Source organism: Dasypus novemcinctus, chromosome 10 (genome assembly GCF_030445035.2).
Source record: "Dasypus novemcinctus isolate mDasNov1 chromosome 10, mDasNov1.1.hap2, whole genome shotgun sequence".
In the NCBI taxonomy this organism is placed as follows: Eukaryota; Metazoa; Chordata; class Mammalia; order Cingulata; family Dasypodidae; genus Dasypus; species Dasypus novemcinctus.
This window is the reverse complement of record NC_080682.1, coordinates 46028187-46033647: the sequence shown is the minus strand read 5'-3', so window position 1 is coordinate 46033647 and position 5461 is coordinate 46028187.

The following is a 5461-nucleotide window of genomic DNA, read 5'->3' as shown; positions in this document are numbered from 1 at the left end:
CGGGCAGCCAGATGCCCTGTCCACGAGGCCGAGGCGGCGCGGGCTTGGCATGCATCGTCTCATTTAATCTCATTAACAGGACTTGTCTTTGAAGCCTTGAGCTTGAGCTTAAAAATTCATGAGCATTTTCGCCCTTGATGGAGCCGAGCTGCTTTTAATTTGAAACGAGATCGAGGGAAAATGTGGCCATTAGAATTCCCTTCAGGGACAAGGCGGGGCCGCTCTCTCCATCGAGGGGAGGAGGGCGCTGGGCTGGTGGGGGTGGGAGATCCCAAGGGGACGTTCAAGTCACAAAAGGTGACACGAAATTGTTGTACACTATGAGGGAGGAGGTGAGAAGTGTCGGGGGTGGGGGGAAGATGCTTCGAGGAAGAAGGAAGAGAGCGAGAGGGCCCCGTTTGTCAGAGCTTTGCTGGCAAAAACCGAGGCCACAGAGCGTGCGTGTGTGGGGATGAGACGCTGCGTGACGCACCCCCCCTCAGCGGCAGCCCCCCACGTCTTCATCGAAACCTCCCCAGGTGTCTCGTGGAACCCGGGGCTTTGGGCGGCCCGTGGCCCAGCGCCTTGGACCTCAGGGGTCCTGGAGCCCCTTCACTCTCTTTCCCGCTAGATAGTCCCTGTGACATCCTCACAGCACGTGGGAATGTGCCGGCTCATCCCTGAGCCCCAGGTGTCGCCCAGAGCCAGGACTGCTCAGCTTTGAACTGAACCGAGCAACCTGCCCTTGGCTGAGCGCCAGCAGGGTGGTTTTGGACATTTTTACTCTTTGTTTTCTAGGTTGGTTTTATTTAACAAGGGAGGCGGTTTAGGTCAGACCCAAATTCTTGCCTGCCCAGTTTCAGTTTTGCTGCAATGAGATTGGCTGGTGGAAAAATCCGTCCCTCTTAGGCTGGCCGGGTGCCCACCCGAGCACCTGGCACGGCAGAGGGAGGAGGGGCTCGGGGCCTGGCGACGGCAGCTCAAGGTCCGCCGTGCTGTTGCGAGAGCAGAACAGACGCCTCCTCTTGGCCCCCCGTCCAGCGCTGGCTGCTCTGCGTTTTCTGGCCGTTTGAGCTCCAGGAAAGAGGAAATGGGCCACACAGTACAGGCCTGTTTAGTCCAGAAAAAGAAAGGCCAAAGGCTACGTGGCTGCTGCTTTCAAGATGAGGAGTGCGGGGGCCAAATCACACCCCGTGTGGGTCTGAACGCGTTTGTGATGGGACCTTTGAAGGGGCTATTAAAGTGAGGCCACACTGGCCGAGGGGCAGGATTAAGTGACGTGCCAGGATTTAACCCAAGAGCCAACGTGCCCTGTGGGGTTTTCAAGGGCACGTGTGGTGCCAGGAGCAGGGCTTTGGCACCCCCATTTCAGGGCCCAGCAGTCCTCAGGCCTCCCCACACCCACTGACCTCCCACCCCAGGACCCAGGCTGGAGCCAGATGGGGAGAGGGGCAAGGACCCCAGACCCCGCTCCTGCAGGGCCAGCTCAAGGTCCCTGTCTAAGCTTCCTGGGGCTGCCGAAACACAACCACGCACTGGGAGGCTCCCCAACAGAAGCTGCTTCTCCTGCACCTGCGGAGGCCAGAGGTCTGACATCCAGGTGCCAGCGGGGCGGCTGTAGGGGAAAGGGAACCTGTAGGGAGAATCCTTCCTCGCTGCTTCTAGCTTCTGGGAGCTTCCCAGCTGTCCTTGGTGCCCTGAGCCTGTCGCTGCGTCACTCCAATCTCTTCTTCGTCTTCACGGGGTCTTCTCCCCTGTATGCCTGCCTTTTTCTGTGCCCTAATTTCCTTTTCCTAAAAGGACAAACCCTAATCCAGTTTGGCCTTATCTCCACTGATCACATCCTCGAAGACCCTAGAACCAAATAAGGTCCTCTTCACAGCACCGGACTTTAGGCTTTGAACATATCTTTTTGCAGGATGCAAGTAACCCATAATAGCACCCGACCAGGTCCCGCGCCCAGAGCATGTGGATGACGATTCTGTTTCCCACGGGCTGGAGGAGCCCAGGGGCAGGGGACTGTGGGGGAGGCCTAGAATACGGTGGCTGGAAGCCCTGCCTCCAGGCTCTGAGTCAAATTCTGGCCTAACCCCTTGCGGTCTGCGAGCCCATCAGAGCCTCAGTTTCCTCCTCTGTAAAATGAGAATAACCATCTCCCCACCTCGGGGGGGGGCACTGTGAGGTGGAGAAGGCTGGTGGACACTGAGGCCTTAGGCCACGAGCCCCGGCCACGTACCTGAGACAAGAATCCTGGGCAAAGGATTTCGAAGGATGCGCTCCCAGAGAGAACGGGAGCGGGGCAGGGCAGGCGGGGCAGGACGGAGGGTCGCTGAGCCAGCGTGGGTGCAGGCACAGCGCCAGCCTCGGGGCTCTCGGGTCTCGACCAGCCTCAGAGCTGGTGGGATCCAACGCAGGCCCTTCCTCTCAGGCCTCAGGCCCTGGCTCAGAGCCACCTGGAGGACGTCACCCGGGCACTTCCAGCTCTCTGCCCTGAGGTCAAAGCGGCTCCGGTGCCAGAGCGCGGGCTTGGGAAGAGGCCGGAGGCGGGCAGGCTGTTAGAGGCCAAGGCAAACAGAGGCGGGGAGGGGGGTCAGCTACGGCGAGTCCCTGGGCAACACTGTCCCATCCAAGGGGGATCTGGACGCAGCGCGGCACCCTCGGCCCCGGCGCCTGCCTCGCAGGAGATGCTCATTAAGCGGGAGCGGAGATTGGGGGGGGGTATGGCAGCCTTGGCAAGCGTATTAGCTTCCTATTGCTGCTGTAAGAAAAAGCCACACACTTGGTGGCTTAAACCAGCACGACGTATTCCTTTATAGTTAGGAGGTCAGAAGTCTAAAGTCGAGGTGTTCGCAGGCCTGCTTCCTCCTGGAGGCTCCGGGGGAGAATCCACTGCCTTAACTCCTCCAGCTTCCAGAGGCCGCCTGTACTCCTCGGCTTGTGACCCCTTCCTCCCTCCACACCGCCTCTTACTTCCACGTTCCATCTCTCCTATGAACTCTCAGTCTCTTGCCACCCTCTTGGAATGACCCTTGTCTATACTGGGCCACTCTGATAATCCAGGATAATCTCCGCATCTCAAAATATCACAGCCGCAAAGTCCCTTTGGCCACGTGGTGCCTTCACAGGTTCCAGGCTTTGGAAGTGGCTGTCTTTGGGAGCCCTCATTCAGCCTCCACAGCGGGCTGAAAACAAAAGCCCTGCCCCTTTGTCTCACCTGGACAGCTCTGCGGCTCCTTATCCTCCAGAGCATCCATGGGGGCCGGCTGAGAAGAGACTCCAGCTGAACCCATATCGTTGCCTAGCTCCTTCCCCTGCTTATACTGTTTCCTTCCCTGCCCTGCACGTTTCTCCTAAGAGCTCTTCTTCAATTAATCACCCCGCACCCAAAAAAATTCCCCCACCAAGCTCCACTTCTATAGAACACGACCTAAATCGTCATTGAGTAGCATGATAACCACTTAACAAGTGAGGAACCTGAGGTTCAGAGAGAGCCACCAACCTGCTCAAGGTCACACAGCAAGTCAATGGCAGGGCTGGGACTAGAATGCCAGTCCCTAGATTCCCAGTGCTAGGCTCCTCAGCCTTCACTGCTCAGACTCTAGCTCTCTTGAGGAATTTGTTCAAGAGCCTGTGAGGGTGGGAGATAAGTGCACCTCTCTTGCTGTACGTGCTTCCTCATACAGCTCACCTTTCAGCTCACCTTTTAGCTTACCCTTTACCATACAGCTGCTCAGCCCTCCAGTGCTGTCCTCTTCCTACCTCTTCCAGGTTTTTTGACAAGGAGACAGACTCTGAAGTGCCTTGTGGCTACTTCGCTTTGAATTTCAGCCCTCGTGCCTGAATTCTCACAGCCGGGCTGCATGCAGTGCCCTAGGACGGCACGGGAGAGGTCTGCTTCCTGGAGGGAGCGCCGGGAGCAGTCGGGAAGGCCCTTGCCCTGAGTCCTCTTCAGAAGACCCCGGCCTCAAGCACAGTGGAAGTCAAGGAGGAGTGCGTTCCCTCCCGGAGCCCGAGAAGAAACCAGTCCTGTCCATCCCTTTATCGAAAGCTCCCTTAGACTCATTCTGATCTGACAAAAGACGTTAAGTAAGAAATTGTTACAAGAGACAAAGAAGGGCATTACATATCCATAAAAGGGTCAAATCAACAAGAAGATTTAACAATTACAAACATATATGTACCTCACAAAAGAGCACTAAAATATATGAAGCAATCATTGACAGAACTGAAGGGAGAAATAGACAGTTCTACAGTAACAGTTGGAGATTTCAACACCATTTTCAACAATGTATAAAACATCTAAATAGGTGATCAGTAAGGAAATAGAGGATGTGAATAGCACCATAAACCAACTAGATCTAACTGATATGTATACAACATGGCACCCAACGATGACAGAACGCACATTCTTTTCAAGTGCACACAGCTCATCCTTTAAGATAGACCATATGGTAGGGCACAAGACAGGTCTAAATAAATTTTAGAATAATTAAATCACAAAAAGTAACCTCTCTGACTACAACAGAATGAAGCTAGAAATCAACAGCATAAGGAAAACTGAAAAATTTACAAATACATGGAAATTTAACAGCATACTCAACAAATCAATGGATTAAAGAAGAAATTACAAAGGAAATTCAAAAATACTTAGAAACAAATGAAAACAAGATAAAACATACCAAAAATTATGGGATGCAGCAAAGGCAGTGCTCAGAGGGAAATTTAGAGCTATGAATGCTTGTATCAAAAATGAAGACCTCAAATTAATAACCAAATTTTACATATTAAAGAACTAGAAGAACAAGAGCAAAGTAAACCCAAAGTTAGTAGAAGATAATCATTGATTGAAACAGAGATAAATGATAGAATAGTACACTATTTAGAAAATAAACAAAACAAGAAGTTGGTTCTTTGAAAAAAATAAAATTGACAAATCTCATTTGCAATGATTGTACCACACTAATGAAGAATATTGTTAATGGGGGTAAATGTGGGTGGTGTGGGGATCAGGCATATGGGAATCCTGTATATTTTTTATGTAACATTTATGTAATCTAAATGTCTTTTTAAAAAAAATAAAATAGTAGATTGAAAAAAATATATTACTTACCCATATTGACTTAAGGAGAAATAGAAAATATCCACAAACCTATATCAAGTATAGAAATTGAATCAATGATCAAAAACCTCCCACCAGGGAAGTGGACTTGGCCCAGTGGTTAGGGTGTCCGCCTACCACATGGGAGGTCCGTGGTTCAAACCCCAGGCCTCCTTTGCCCATGTGCAGCTGGCCCATGCACAGTGCTGATGCGCGGAAGGAGTGCCGTGCCATGCAGGGGTGCCCCCACGTAGGGGAGCCCCACATGCAAGGAGTGCGCCCTGTAAGGAGAGCCGCCCAGTACGAAAGAATGTTCAGCCTGCCCAGGAATGGCGCCGCACACACAGAGAGTTGACGCAGCAAGATGACGCAACAAAAAGAAAC